General features: G+C 46.5%; 1 protein-coding gene across 9 annotated transcripts in view; it reads right to left on the bottom strand.

The window, feature by feature from the left end:
* B3galt5 (beta-1,3-galactosyltransferase 5) overlaps nt 1–14,247 on the bottom strand; it is an 82,426-nt gene that overhangs the window by 14,204 nt on the left and 53,975 nt on the right. For 2 of the 9 annotated variants that reach the window (XM_023715956.1, XM_023715958.1), the window contains exon 3: nt 4,614–4,667. The exons of 6 other annotated variants lie outside the window; for them this stretch is intronic. The gene's annotated coding sequence lies outside the window, so the exon portion shown is untranslated. Of the gene's footprint in view, nt 1–4,613; nt 4,668–6,825; nt 6,890–14,247 lie in introns of those variants that run through there. One more of the 9 variants, XM_012514872.2, reaches the window with a different exon arrangement.

The raw sequence follows: 14,247 nt of genomic DNA, 5'->3' as shown, positions 1-14,247 counted from the left end.
AAAGCCAACATTTTGGCCCTAACCTTCTAAGGTCAATTAAGACTCAGGACATATGAGAACTTGTACTGTAATGTCATGTACCTCAGTAGTGTCCCAAATTTTCTGTTCAAGGAGATTATGGGGCCAAAGAAGAAAGTAATCGATGATGTAGAGTGTGCCTAAGGAGAGTCACATGGAGAGAAAACATTCTCTTAGTCTTTCACAGAGAGCATATTGGCCAAGCAATGGCCATGACTCATCCACATGGCTGATACTCACAAAGGTTCTACAATCTGAGGTACAAGATCTCAGGATAAATCCTGAGGGAATTTCACTGACCTTATCAGACCCAAAAGGTACAACTCTTGTTGCATAGGTCCTGCTTTACCTTGGTCTTAACCATCCAGCAAAAAAGTATAAAAACAAAATATAAGAAATAATGCCATGCTGTTATGTTGAGGTGTGGGGGACTCAGGTCAAGAACTTCTGACATTGCCAGTTAAGCAGAAGACCCGATACTATTTTGGTCTACTGGACTCTTTTAGAGTATTTTGTTGAGTTTACACACCTATAATATTCAAATATCGTAACTTAACAAAAAAAGGGTATACAGATGAATTTCCCTTTTCTATCTGTGTATTCAAAGTGGTTAGGATAGATATATAGTTACATTCTCTTAATGAATAGAGTGATTTGTTCTAATGGTGTTTCTAAATAAGATATCAAGTCTGCGTCTTGTACAGCAATTCACCACTAAGAAGAATGTATGCAGTGTGTTAATTATTGAAGCTGTCCTACCGATTTGATTTGAAACTGTCTCATTGCTATTTGTTTATCAATAAAATTATGGCAAAAATAAATAAATAATAAATAATTCAAACAAAAAAAAAGTAAAGCCATGCTGTTGTATTGAGCTGTAGGGGACTCAGTTCAACAATTTCTGACATTGCCCATTCTTTGGAAGACCCAATACTATTGTGGACTACTGGACTGTTTTAGAATGTGTTGCTGAGTTCACACATCTATAATATTTAAATGGTGGAACTTAACAAAAAAAGGGTATACAGATGAATGTTCATTTTGTTTCTGTGTATTCAAAGTGTTTAGGATAGTTATATAGTTACATTCTTTTAATGAATAGAGGGATTTGTTCTAATGGTGTTTGTAAATAGGATATCATGTCCGTATCTTGTACAGCAATTAGCCACTAGGAAGAATGTATGCAATGTGTTAATTATTGAAACTCTCCTATGGGGAAAAAAAGAGTACAATATGAGAGAAGTTGACTGATTTATATTGCAATCACCACATCAAAACATCATCTTGAGTAAAAGGACAGAGGGTCCAGCAGGACAGGAAACAGAGTGATGCGATGGGGCGCTATTTGGGCACAAGAGGACTTCGACATTTCATTAAGTCAAATTCTGTTCTGAGTATGTTCCCCCCCAAAAATGCAGCAACCGCAGAGCTGTTCACCACGCCTCATCCTGATGGCAGACACAGTCAATCTCCTTCTTGCTCAAGGCCCAGGGAGCTCCTGCCCACCGTAGCCCGCTGTAACCACTGAGGAGTCACTGCAGGATCTAAGGGGCACAGACAGCTGTCCACTTCCTTTCTTTGGAGTCTGCCGACATGGCAAGGAGCTGTCACATATGGGGATGGGGGCAGGGGGATGGTCTACAATCTCTCCCACACATTTCAGAAAGAAACACAAAACACCATTGTGAGACAAGATGACATTTTTCCATTTTGTGTCCTTTCTTAGAAAACTTTGCTGTACTTTGACAGACTGCTTCCATAGTAAACCTTAAATTTTCACTTTCCACTAGGTGCCTTCTCCACAGCCTTCACAGAAACCTGGATTCCCAGAGACATCTCCAACAGCAATGAGAAGGGCACCACACCCCACAACCTCGTGGGCATGTGTGGCTTTCTGAGTCCTTGATTACAGGAATCACCTTACAGGAATTCTTATAAGAATTAGGTGGAATCTTAGCATTGTTTTGATTTTCATTTCTCTAATGGCTAAGTGTGCTCAACATTTTTTCACATCCTTGTACTTTTTTTTTTTTTTTTGAGACGTGTCTGTTCACTTCAGTTGCCCATTTTCTAAGTGAGTCTTTTGTTTTGCTGAGTCTAATTTTATGAAAAACAATGAAGAGATTCTGAAAAAAAAACCACCCTAAAAATAAAAGTTTCACTTGAGCCAGCTATGCTTCTCCTGGTCATCTTCCTTGAAAAGCTAAAGTTGTCACGTCACAGTGATCTGTGCACACCCCTGTCACAGCCGCACAGCTCGTAATAGCTAAATATATAAAGCCTGTATGTCCATCAACAGATGAATGGATAAAAACATGCATTTGCACACAAAAGAGTACTACTCAGTCAGAAAGAAGGATAATGAGTCATTTGTAGGAAAATGGATCTTAAGACTATCATAAGTGAAATAAATGAGACACTGAGGGTTAAAAATCACACGGTTTCTTTTCAATGAGAAACTCAAAATATAAATAATTAAAGAGCAAAACAAGGGAGCAATGCTAGGCAACAGGGAGGAGGGGAGGGGAATAAGAGTCACCGGGGTGTGGCATTTACAGTGCCAATTCTCAAAGCGAGTGGAATTACAATGCATTGCAAGTATACATCATAAAGATAAACTGCTTCATTCAACAGCAATAATAGTAAAAATAGTGTCCAGGAATGGAAAGTGTCCTCACTCAACTGCAGAGTCTCCTAGAAAGATACCAAATCGCATCTTGGGGGAACAGCAGGCACCTTACCCCAATAGCCAACACTCTGGGGTTGTCAGTTTCCTTGGGCAAGTGGAACATTTTTCCTGTCTAATATTCCATGAAACAACTTCTAAAGGAGACTACGAAATTGTCATTTAAGGAGCATTTGTGTCTTTGACTGAGTCTGTGTCCTCATCCTAAGGACCAGGACCCTCACCTTGCACACAGGTGGGTCTGGTCAGGCACCCAGAACTGGGACAGAAGGCCATGTCTGTCTGTGGGAAACATGAGCCCTTAGCGCAAAGCAGTTCCACTTTAGCAGGGACAGAGCTCCAAAAAGCTCGACTACAGGCGTCCCTTCCCAGCACACCTGGGTCCCGCAGTCAGGAGCACCAGCAGGCTGAGTGCTCCAGGCTATGCTCTGCGACTTGGGAGGAATGCCCATCAACATTAAGCTGCAGATCATGTGTGTGATTACAGGTGGGGTGGCCCCTCCCACTCCCTGCCTCTGGGCCTCCACGGACTCCTCTTCACCTGTCAACACCTGCCAGGATCACTGTGTCCCTTCTGCTGAAAGTGCTAAAGGGCCAGAGGAAAAATGCTTCATGCCCTTTAAAACCCCAGGGGCTGTGCATGAGTAGATGCTGACATATTTCCTATTAAATGGAACAAATAAATAATACAAATAAAGCTAGACCCACCACGGCAGGAAAAAGCTATCTGAGGGGGGGAAAGACAGAACAATACTTCTAGAGGAAGAGCTCTCTGGTCTTGGAGTATATTATTTTTAAATTGTACACACACACACACACACACACACACACACACACCCATAAAAGGAATGACGACCAGAGCGACTTCAGAGGCTACCATCAACACAGTGTAGGGGCACATCACAGACTAGGATATTAGTCCTGTACATGCACCTGACAAAGGACTGCGTTATCCAAAAGACACTGAGAATATCTACAAATCATTAAGGAAAGGGTCAAGGCCACCACAGTTTTAAAACATGAATTGCAATAGACATTTCACCAAAAGGAGCTATCCATAAGTCAAAGCCACAAGCTGGGGGGAGCAGCCCATGGCAGACGGTTGCTAGCACACAGGCCCTGAGTTTGATGTCCCCACTGCCATAAAGAACAGCAAAAGGCCCAGCACCCAAGAAAGGTCAGCGGTTGGTCACGAGGCAAATGCAATAAAATGCTACTACCACGGCTAAGTGCGACTAGAATAAGACAGTGGCCACGCCAAGGGCTGCCCCACTCGGCCGGCAGGTGTGTAAGGTGGGACAGGCACTCTGGAAAGTGGAATCTATTTCGGCAGCACCCACTTCAGCCTCAGTTGGAGGCAGATACTGATGCAGCAAACCACGCTGCACAGTGCCCAGAAGATGGATCCCACTGCCTGCACTCACAGGCAGGCATGCTTCGGGCCACGTGGCTCACACTTGCAAAAAGTGGTTCTGCTAGGTTGAGTTCAAACCATGCAGATATTTGAAAAGGGATTGTTTAATGTGGAGCCATTAACTATGATTAAGGGAGTGATTTTCTATAGTGAAGAATTTGAGCAATAAGTTATTAAGAGTAAGAAGGAAAAATGGCTGTATGAGAAATAAGATGAAGCAATTTTTTAAAAAGTCCCTGGGGCCAGGCTGAGATCCAAACCTCCCTGGAGCAGAAGCGCCTGTGGCCCTACAGGGTACACTGAAATCCACCCCGTGGAACTTTCCAGCCATGTGCCTGCCCTCTGAGTAGCCAGGAAAGCTGTTCATGCGTTGTCGTGAAGAGACATTCTGTTACAAAGCCATTGGCACGTGTCCCCAGAGATACTGCTTTCCGTTGGTGCTGCTGGCACACTGGGAGCCTGTCAGGCCAGCACACTGACCACTAAGGAACACACCTTCCCTCCTGCAGGCTTCTCCAGCACCCTCTGTTGATAAGCTTCAGAGCTCAACTGCAGACAAAAAACATGTAAAGGGCTCAGATCCATTTTCTGAGTCAGCCAAAAGAATGATTTTAGAGCTGAAAGGCAACAAATCGATAAACAGTATGACCGTTGTCACGAAATTTCCAGCCAGGCATGGTGGTGCATGCCTATCACTGGAGCACTCTTGGGAGGCCGGGGCAGGAAGACCATAAGTTTGAGCTGGGAATATAGCTTAGTGCAATGGCCCTGAGGTCAATTCCCAGAAGAGAAAATGAAAGAAGGAAAGTGGGAGGAAGGTAGGGAGAGGAAAAAGAGTAAAAAGAGAAAAAGAGGAGAGAAGGAAGGAAGGAAGAAAGGAAGGAAGGGAGAAAGAGAGGAGGAAAGGAAAGATGGACAGAAAGAAAAGAAAATTTCCATCAATGTTGGGATGCATGAATGAAATACTACACAGCCATAAAAAACATGAACCATTGACACACACTCTATATTAACCTGACAGACATGGTGCTGTATAAGAATAAATTCACAGTTCCGCTTCCATGAAGTCAGAACCAGGCAAGACTTACAGTGATGAAGAGCAGAGGTTTCCTCGGTGGGGGATTTTTACTAGAAGGACAGAGGGACCCTACAGGACAGCTGCATGCAGCTTGGTTTCAGTGGGGGATACAGACATGTTACACACATGCAAAACTTCACTGAGTCACACAGCTAAGATTTGTGTGCTTTGACATATTTTTTTTCAATCTTCTTAATTACAAATAAGCTCTAAAAGTTGGTATCTTTTAAAGAATTGCACACATTTACTTGGCCACAAATCTGGTTGGTTCACAGTGCATTTTGGGGACCAATGTCCCAGAGGACAGGCTTAGGAGCCTGGGGTTCACCCTTCCTGTGCGCTCCAGGGGAAGGGGCTTCTCTATCCTTGAGCTGGCCTGGAACGGAAGGCAGAACCCTGACTGCACTGTGCGCTCTTAATGTTTTAGAATATATTAATATTTTATCAATTGTCAGATCAGTCAAACTAATCTGTCAAACTGACTGCAATTCTCATCCTAAATGGGCTTCCAAGTGGGCAGTGTGAACAGTTCACCCTCGTGTTAACCTCAGATGCCCTGGCAGGGTGGCAAGGAGTCTGGAATTAGAAGATCCTGCCCACAGCCTGGCTCCAGGTCAACCTGGAGCTCACAACACATATGGCCCCCTCCGTGAGTGGTTAGAAGAAGTCTCCCTAGGAGTCTCACTCCTGCTGGCTGCTTGCATCCCCGGTGTCACCTGAGTTCATGGATGCCAGAAGTGAGAGGGCTGTGTGGGGGCAGTGATTTCCTCCTCCCTGGGCCTCCTACGGCTGGCTGGGGGAAGTAAGTTCTTCCTAAAGCCAGTTAAGGAACCTCAAGCCCTTCTAGTCATCTTCAAATTATGGATCTGTCTTTTTTTTTTCTTTTAGTATTGGTGGTTGAACCCTGAGCTACATGTCCAGCCTTTTATTTATTTATTTATTTATTTATTTATTTATTGTTTGTTTGTTTGTTTGTTTGTTTTTAAACAAGGTGTCACTAAGTCACTAATTTGCCGAGGCTGGGCTCAAACTTGCAATCCTCCTGTCTCAGCTTTCCAGAGCTCTGAGATTACAGATGTGCACCACCACACTCAGCTTCTAGGACCTTTTCATACATAAGTGAAGCCTTTGAGCTACTCCAAATCACACTTTTACATGCATAAAGCAAAACATAGGACCACAAAAAAAATGTCAAAAAAAGCTTTTTGCTCACAACCTTGCTCTTGCCAGGCAGGTGCTGCACTGCTGAGCTATAACTTCAGTGGAAATCGATTACTGAAATATACTGAACACGATACTTTCAAAAGTGCACCAGAATAACACGTGCATGGCTCCATTACTGTGTGTAATGGTGGTTTGCAGCACTGGGTCTGACAGGAGCAGCCTTAACGTCGAAGGCAGCCAGAACTCCATCCACATCTGGGGATGTCCGACAGCAGCTGGAACGTGATGTGCAGATGCAGGTGATAGAGTCGTGGTCTCCATCGCGTTCAGTCAGTGCCTGCTGACTTGCGCACCTCATCCCCGCAGAGCCCCATGCTCCAGCCTAACCCCTTCGTCCAGACCATGGTTTTATTGGGGATGGGGCCTTCACCAAGTTACAGCAAAGCCATAAGGATGGCCCCTCACCTGATACGGCGGAGGCCCTCAGGAAAGATGAGTGGGGTGCAGTCCTTCCCACACACAGAGCTCTCAGGAAGATGGAGGCAGAGATGGGGCTCTGTGTGTAAGCCAGGGGATGTGACATTTGCCCACAGACACCAGAAAGCAGGGAGGGGCTGGAACCACACTGTCCCTGCCAGGCTCAGAATACCCGCCTGCCCACACTCCTATCTCAGTCCTGTGGTCTCCAGCACTGTGCCACAACACATTCCTGTGGTTTCAGCTGCTCAGCATGGGGCACTTTACTCCAGCAGCTCGGGGGCAGCCACACTGCCAATGTTCACAGGGAAAGCACGCACAGAACTCAGCTAGATGCTGGTGAAAATACGGATGCTATTTTTTCCCCATCCTAGTAGTCTTGTGGGCAGCTGGGGTCTTCTACAGCCAGCGGTGAACAGGATGGATATATTAGCGTACTCTGAGCTGAGTCACACTTCAGGACAAATGACAGCACCCACTGAGGGTAGTCACTGTGGATACTCGAGGCTGCCCCGGCTCCAGTCACTAAGGGAGTTTTGTTTTTATCTAATTGTGCCTTCTACCTTGACCAATTCAAAGTAAGGGGCTGGGAGTCAGGGCTGAGGTGGAATGCAGGAGAAAAAATATAAATGTAAAATAAATAGAATATTTCTTAGTTTCAAAAATATATGTATTTTCCATTTAGAAATTTCATCGACCACCTCTGCTTTGACTTCACATGCCTCCTCTTGTGCTCTGTGTCCTGTGGCAGCTCAGGGCAACAGAGGCCTCCTGGGCCATCCTCGGCTCTGTGGGGACACTGAGGTTCCCACCAGCCAGGCGCTGGCATCTGCACAGAGGCGCCTTGGCCACCTTGGTGAGTAAGGAATGTCAAATGCCCTCAGCCAGGAGGACAATTTTTTCCTCTACTGTTCCTGGGGCCTTGTGGCAGCTCCATGGCATCTCTGGCAAAGCTCCCTTCCCTCTGCTCCTTCCAGGCGGCTGGGAAGCAGTGAGGACCCTAGCCCTCTGGTGGAGTCATGGGGCAACGTGTGCCCATCTTGGGAAGGCAGCCGCAAAGGCAAGACGCCCCTGCTGGAAGGCATCAGTGTGGCCACTGCTGTCAGCAAGGGGCTGTCCAGGCCCTCAGCTCTAGCTCCAGTTCACCCTAGAAAGCCTCCTTACCTGCCTCCTTGGGAGTTGGTCCCATGGGCCAGGGTTTCAGGCATAGAGGTGACAAGTCTGCAAGGGGCTCATGACTCTTGTGACTGGCAAAGCGATAACCATGGCACTACTTGGCCAGGAGAAACCAGCAAGAGCTTGGGCCTGAGTCCTCTACCCAACCAGTCTAAGACCTGGCCTTTTGTGCCTGTCTGAGTGGTCAGGCTTGGGAAGAATCTTGCTCAGTTGGTTGAGCCAGGACCTATCCACACCTTGGCTATCTGCTCAAGCCCCTTGGTATCCGGTCTCCACAGCCTCCCTTCACTCCCCCTTTTTAAGTTACTCTTCTCTTTTTGCAGGAACAAATAATAGACACCCAAGAAGGAAAGGTTTATTTAGCTCACAGTTACTAAAGGTTTTAGTTCATTCTCAGCTGGCTCCAAGGCGGGGTGGTGGCACATGGTAGAGGGCAGCAGTTCATGGCAACGGCAAGGAGCAGAGAGCAAAATGGAGGAGTAGCAGCAACAATGGCTACAGAGAAGACGTCCACCTCCCTTAAATGACATTCAGGCTATCTTCCCCCAGACTGGGTGTAGAACTCATGCCCATAATCCCAGAAGTACTAAGACTCATAATTCCAATGGATCATGAGTTAATCTCAAACTCTAGAGGTTCCTGCCCCATGACTGCATGAGGCTTTGAGGGGACAACTAGACACAAACCATAATACCCCCACATTTACCCATGGCCTTCCCACAAGCCATCACTTCCCTGCTTCTGGGTTCTAGGCCCCTCACATCCATGCTGTATAAAAACAGATCCCAGTTCTGTACTGAAGTCTCTTTTTCCCTGTTGTAATAGGAAAACAAGCAAACTATAACAAAACAAAACACATTCCAAATCTGTTTTTTCTTTCATAGGGCAAGAAGAGGAAGGAGAATCGCCCTGGGGACTGTAAGGGTGAGCTTCACCAAGTCAAATCGGAAGGACCTGATGGGTTCCTGCAAAGCGAATCTTGCATGCAGAGGGAAAGCAAAGGGATTAGGGCAGAGCCCACAGATGGCTCCGTGTGGCCTAGCAGAGCGTGCATGTGGTTTAGACTTGGCTGAGGATATCAGGAGCCCGTAGTCCTTCCCAGGGCTGTAGGGGCTGAGGAGTCTGCAGTCTGAAGTGGCTGTTCCTGCCGGCCACCAGTGTAACATGACAACACCAGTCAAACTGACTGAGAAGGAAAGAGCCAGAGAGAGACTCGTGTGTTCAGACCTGGGTCTAAGAATGGACAGATCCAGAAACGGGAAGCAGGAGGACCATCTCGGTCTGCTCCAGCATCACATAAAACACCATCACTTGTGGTTATGGAGGATGATGTCTGAGACCAAAGGGTCCCTGGGGGAAAAGTCTGGGGAGCGCCTCTTCCTGGCTTACAGTACAGGGAGGGGGAGGGATCTCCCTGTTGAATCTGCACATGGGAAAGAGAGAGACAGAGACAACAGAGACAGAGACACAGACAGACAGACAGACAGACAGACAGACAGACAGACAGACAGACAGAGACACAGACACAGACAGAGACACAGACACAGACACAGACAGAAACAGAGACAGACAGGGAGGGAAGGCAAGAGGGAGAGTTCTTGTCTCCTTTTCTCATTAGGTGGTAACCTTATGCTGAGGACCGCAACCTTCATGATCTCATCTAAACCAACCTCTCCCCAGCATACCATCACATCAGTTCAGGCTTCCACATGGAACTCAAAGTGGACACAATTCAGTACACAGCAAGGACCATCCCTAGCTTTCAGTGAGCACCCGACAGATTCCATACATAGTCATGGCGAGTGGTCCTGGAGGTCTTCCAGGGTTTTTTTCCATTGTGTTGAGGGCAGAGCTGTCTTCCCATTCCCAGAGGAAAGCACTGCTGTTCTCCAGGTTGTCAGGTGGGTGTCCTGCAGGGAAGCTACATTTGATCTTCCAGAATCTTCTTCCCTCCTGGACATGGAGACATTGTCTTCCTCCAATCTCGAAACTTGGATTCAGTGAGAGAGAGGTGAAGAAGCTGCAACGAGCTCCAGCTCTGTCCTGTTACTCTACAATCTATCTCCTGATGAAGCTTTCTCTTTTTACTTAAAAAATTGTTTAACCTCATAATTTTGATTTTTTTAAAAAACATAATTTTTTAAGAACCTTCACTTGTAGGTTGTAATCTATGAGCAGCCAATGGCACACTCGGTGTTTCTTTGAACCATGCTTCTTTTAAAGCTCTCATGTATTCTTTTCTGAATAGTAGTCCAAATAATGCTGAACAATTTCATCCATGGTATCAAAATGTACCAAAATGTGGCATCCATAAACCAAAAGAGATTGATATACATTGGATTTTTTTAAGAAAATGGGGTTTGAGGGCCATCCAGATAGCTCAGCAGATTAAAGCACCTGCTTAGGCAGATGCAAAGACTGGGGTTCAATCTCTGCTGTGCTGTGCTGGCCCTGCCCCCAGGGTACACTAAGATGGTGACTGGGACTGGGCATGATGGCATGTGCCTGTATTCCCAGCTCTTGGGAGGCTGAAAACAGGAGGATTACTATGAGTCCAATCTGTGTAGTGAGACCCTGTAGACCCTGTACTAACTACATTAAAAAATAAAAAAGAAAATGGGGTTTGGATTACTTTAGTAAGCTATGAACCAGGCAGGTCTTTCTTCTTACCAAAAGGAAAAAAAAAAAAAAGAATTCATATTAGATAGGTTCTGGCCCTACTACGAATAGCTGGATTATTACAGTGGTCATCTAATATGGCTGAAGCCCTTAAAACAACAGCTAATCTTCCAAGAGACCTGCCCAGATCTTATTGCAGCCTTATTGTCAGTTCCTTAGCAATGCTCTTAGTCTGTTTACATGGGCCCTGCCCAGGTCGTCCTGTGTGCACATAATCAATGAGCTTGTAGATTACCCATTCTCTGTGTCCTCCATCTTTCCCATTAGTAACCCTAGTAACCTTCCCCCTTCTCCAGCCCAGCCCAGGGTGCAATATCCTTTCTCCTTTCCCACTGCCACAGGGAAGACCCCAATCAGCTCCTCAGATATTTCAAAACATCCTCCTCAAACTGCAGTCCTAACAATGTCCATAAAAGCCCAGCTTTCTTTGTCTCAGGCCAGAGGATCTAAATGACTCATCTGCCCTCGTTCCTTTCCATGTCTTTGGAGTTAATAAAGGTTTCTTTTATCTTTCCCATCTCTTTACTCTGCTGCCTATCAATACCTATCAAAACCTGTCAATATCATAGCCAAAAAATAAATAAATAAATAAAAATAAAGGGACAGCAGAATGGCATTTGTGGAATTACTGATTATTCTATACAATTGTTAGAAAAATGTGACAATTCTGTAAAAGCTCTTTCATTGCCTAGGTCTGGTGAAATGGTACCTTGAGCCCCATAGAAAATGCCCTGAAAACAAAGCAAGAGATTTCTCCTGAAAGACATCTCCCCCACTGTTCAGGAAACTGTGACCCTAAAGGAGAAACAGTGGAGCCATAAAATCCAGGCTGCTTGAGTGGGGTCCCACAAAGGTTAAATGTGGCTCAGAAAGCCAGGAGAGTGGTTATTCTAGAACTACGGCCTGCCCCAATTTCAGTTGGTGCTAACCACAGAGAACAGAAGTGATGATGTCTTTGTGCTGCATGGAACCATTTCAACTCTCCCTGCCTTGAAATTTTATGTCTTGATGAGTGAGCCTGGAAGTCTCTCAGGTGAGAGCTCACGTAGGTACTCAGTACCCAACGTCCTGTTCATCTTTCCAGGTGGCTACCCAGGCCTCTGCCCTCAGGCCACACCTGTCCCCGTCAGCTCCTTGGCTGGGCCCTTTGCCTAGATCTTATTGCCAGCCTTATTGTCAATTCTCAGCAATGCTCTTAGTCTGCTTACTCCTCATGGCCCTGCCCAGGTCGTTCTGTGCGCACATAATCAATGAGCTTGTAGATTATCCATTCTTTATGTCTCCTCCCTTTCCCATTAGTCACCCTAGAAGGATACAGAGACCACTTGCTGTTTTTACACTTTTGTAATGAATGTAAATGCACACACTGTAGCACACAGAAGCCCAGTGGGGGAGTTCTGAATGACTAAAGAAGATGCTGAGATCTCTAACAGCCAAATTATGCTTTTTAGTGACCTGGACTCATTTTTGTCTCGGAAACCACATTCCTGATTTATATTGCCTCTCCTTGGGGTGAAATTGTCATAAAATTTTTTTCAGCGTGTTTGGTATTTTTGGTTTGCTGACATTTTTGTAAGAGTCCAATGACTTTTGAGAGGAAGGACAACCTGGTCAGCATTAGAAAAAGAAACAAACCACCAAGGGCCACGCCCCATGGCTCTCACAGATCAGGCTGCGGGGAGGGGTGGACAGGCATCTTGCCTGGCTGCAGCAGCGCCTCCAGTTGGGCCGTTAGCCTGTGCCAGCTCAGCCTCCCCGCTTCCCACAGCAGCAGGGGTGCCGTGGCACTCTCCGCATTTCCCACTCACTCTGTTGAAAGTGCAATTTTTTTTTTTCCAGTGTGTTCCTCTTTATTCATTTTCAGAGTACAAACTTAAACTTGGATAGGCTGAATTAACCCAGCCCACCTCTGGCAGGTACACTCAACATGCTGTATAAAGTATAACATTCAATTTATTATTTCTTTCTCAAGAGAGTTTTCTTCAGTCCATTAAGACCCAGCTCCCCTTCCATGGGTTCTGGTGGAGGTCATGGGGCAGCACCCGTAGGTCTAAATTGGGTGGAGGAGTTCGGTCCTTACGGGGTTCACAAGATCAATTTCTGACCACTTTGCTGTGAATGGCACAACTCACACAATAATGCAGCTTCACATACAGCTTGGGAAGCACATAACCGTCGAAGACACTCGCTTCGGAAATGTCCCTGACAGCGGTGGCCTCCACAATGTTCCGAATGACAAACTTCTTAATCGCCTTATCCTTGGGTACGCACTGGGTGCAGTTCATGCGGCGAATAGGCTGCACATGACCAGCCCTTTTTGGCATGACCGTTGTTCCTTCTTTTTTTCGTCATCTTGGAAAGGAGGACCCAAAAGAGCGAAAGTGCAATTTTAAAGAGCACACCAAATTAATAAAAGAGTTGTTTTCATAAGCACTTGACTCCACCACACGGGAACGCAGGAATATATATGAACGCCCTACTCTGTAAAGGACGACAAGGGCTGAGCTACTGAGCTGGAAGTTTCCTGGGAATTCATATTTTACTCAGGAGTTTTGCTAGACAGACTGAAGAATATATAAAGGGATCCACCCAGGATCAGGACATTTGAGCAAAAGAATTATCCTTCTCACCTTTTACCACTGTCTGTCCCTGCCATGTGGAGTTTCTCAGAGATTACACATCTGTGTGAATTTGGCTGGGACAGCTGGGTTCCTCAGTCAAATATCTTTTCTTTTTTTAAAGATGTATTTAGTACAGGGTCTCCCTACGTAGATCGGCTTTGTAGTTATTCTCCTGTTTTCAGTCTCGCAAGTGCTGGTACTACAGGCCCGCACACCATGCCCAGTCTCAAACACTGTCTCAGTACACCTGGGGACAAGGCCTGCATGGCAGTCAGTCAAATATCTTTGATTCTGAATCAAAGACATGGTTCTCACCAGACCCAGTCCTAGCCCAGGTCCGGTGAGTGTGTGGAGAGCTTCCTGCTGCCCTGCGCAGGCCGGACCAGTCCCAGCCCAGGCGCAGCGTGGGCCGGACCCTCTCCCACCCCCTTGGGCCACCCCCCACCACTCCGCCATATCTTCCCCACCCCTCCCGCCGAGTAGGAATTTCTGTCGACTTCCGGGAACCCCCAGACCCAGGCCTAGGCCAGATCCGGTGAGTATGTGGAGAGCTTCCTGCTACCCTGCACAGGTGGGACCATTCCCAGCCCAGGCACAGCATGGGCCGGACCCTCTCCCACCCCGTTGGGCCGCCCCCATCACTCCGCCGTACCTCCCCCACCCCTCCCGCCAAGTAGGAATTTCTGCCCAGTTCCAGGAACCCCCAACCCAGTCCTAGCCCAGGTTCACAGTAGGAAGGAGCTGAGCACAGCAGCCAGACCTAAGCCAGATGCAGCTGGATAAGTCCAAACTCTATAGAGCTCCACCTGAAATTCAGTACGTGTGAAGGTTATAACTACAGCAAAGATCTACAACAAAGGGCAGAAGACAGTGCTACACAAAATGATGAGAAGGAAAAAAATGCAACCTCAGAACCCAAGCCCACCCGTAACAA

Source organism: Octodon degus, unplaced genomic scaffold, assembly GCF_000260255.1.
Source record: "Octodon degus isolate 3935 unplaced genomic scaffold, OctDeg1.0 scaffold00045, whole genome shotgun sequence".
Lineage (NCBI taxonomy): Eukaryota > Metazoa > Chordata > Mammalia > Rodentia > Octodontidae > Octodon > Octodon degus.
Note: the sequence above shows the minus strand (reverse complement) of the source record. Positions and strands in the feature narration are given on the sequence as shown.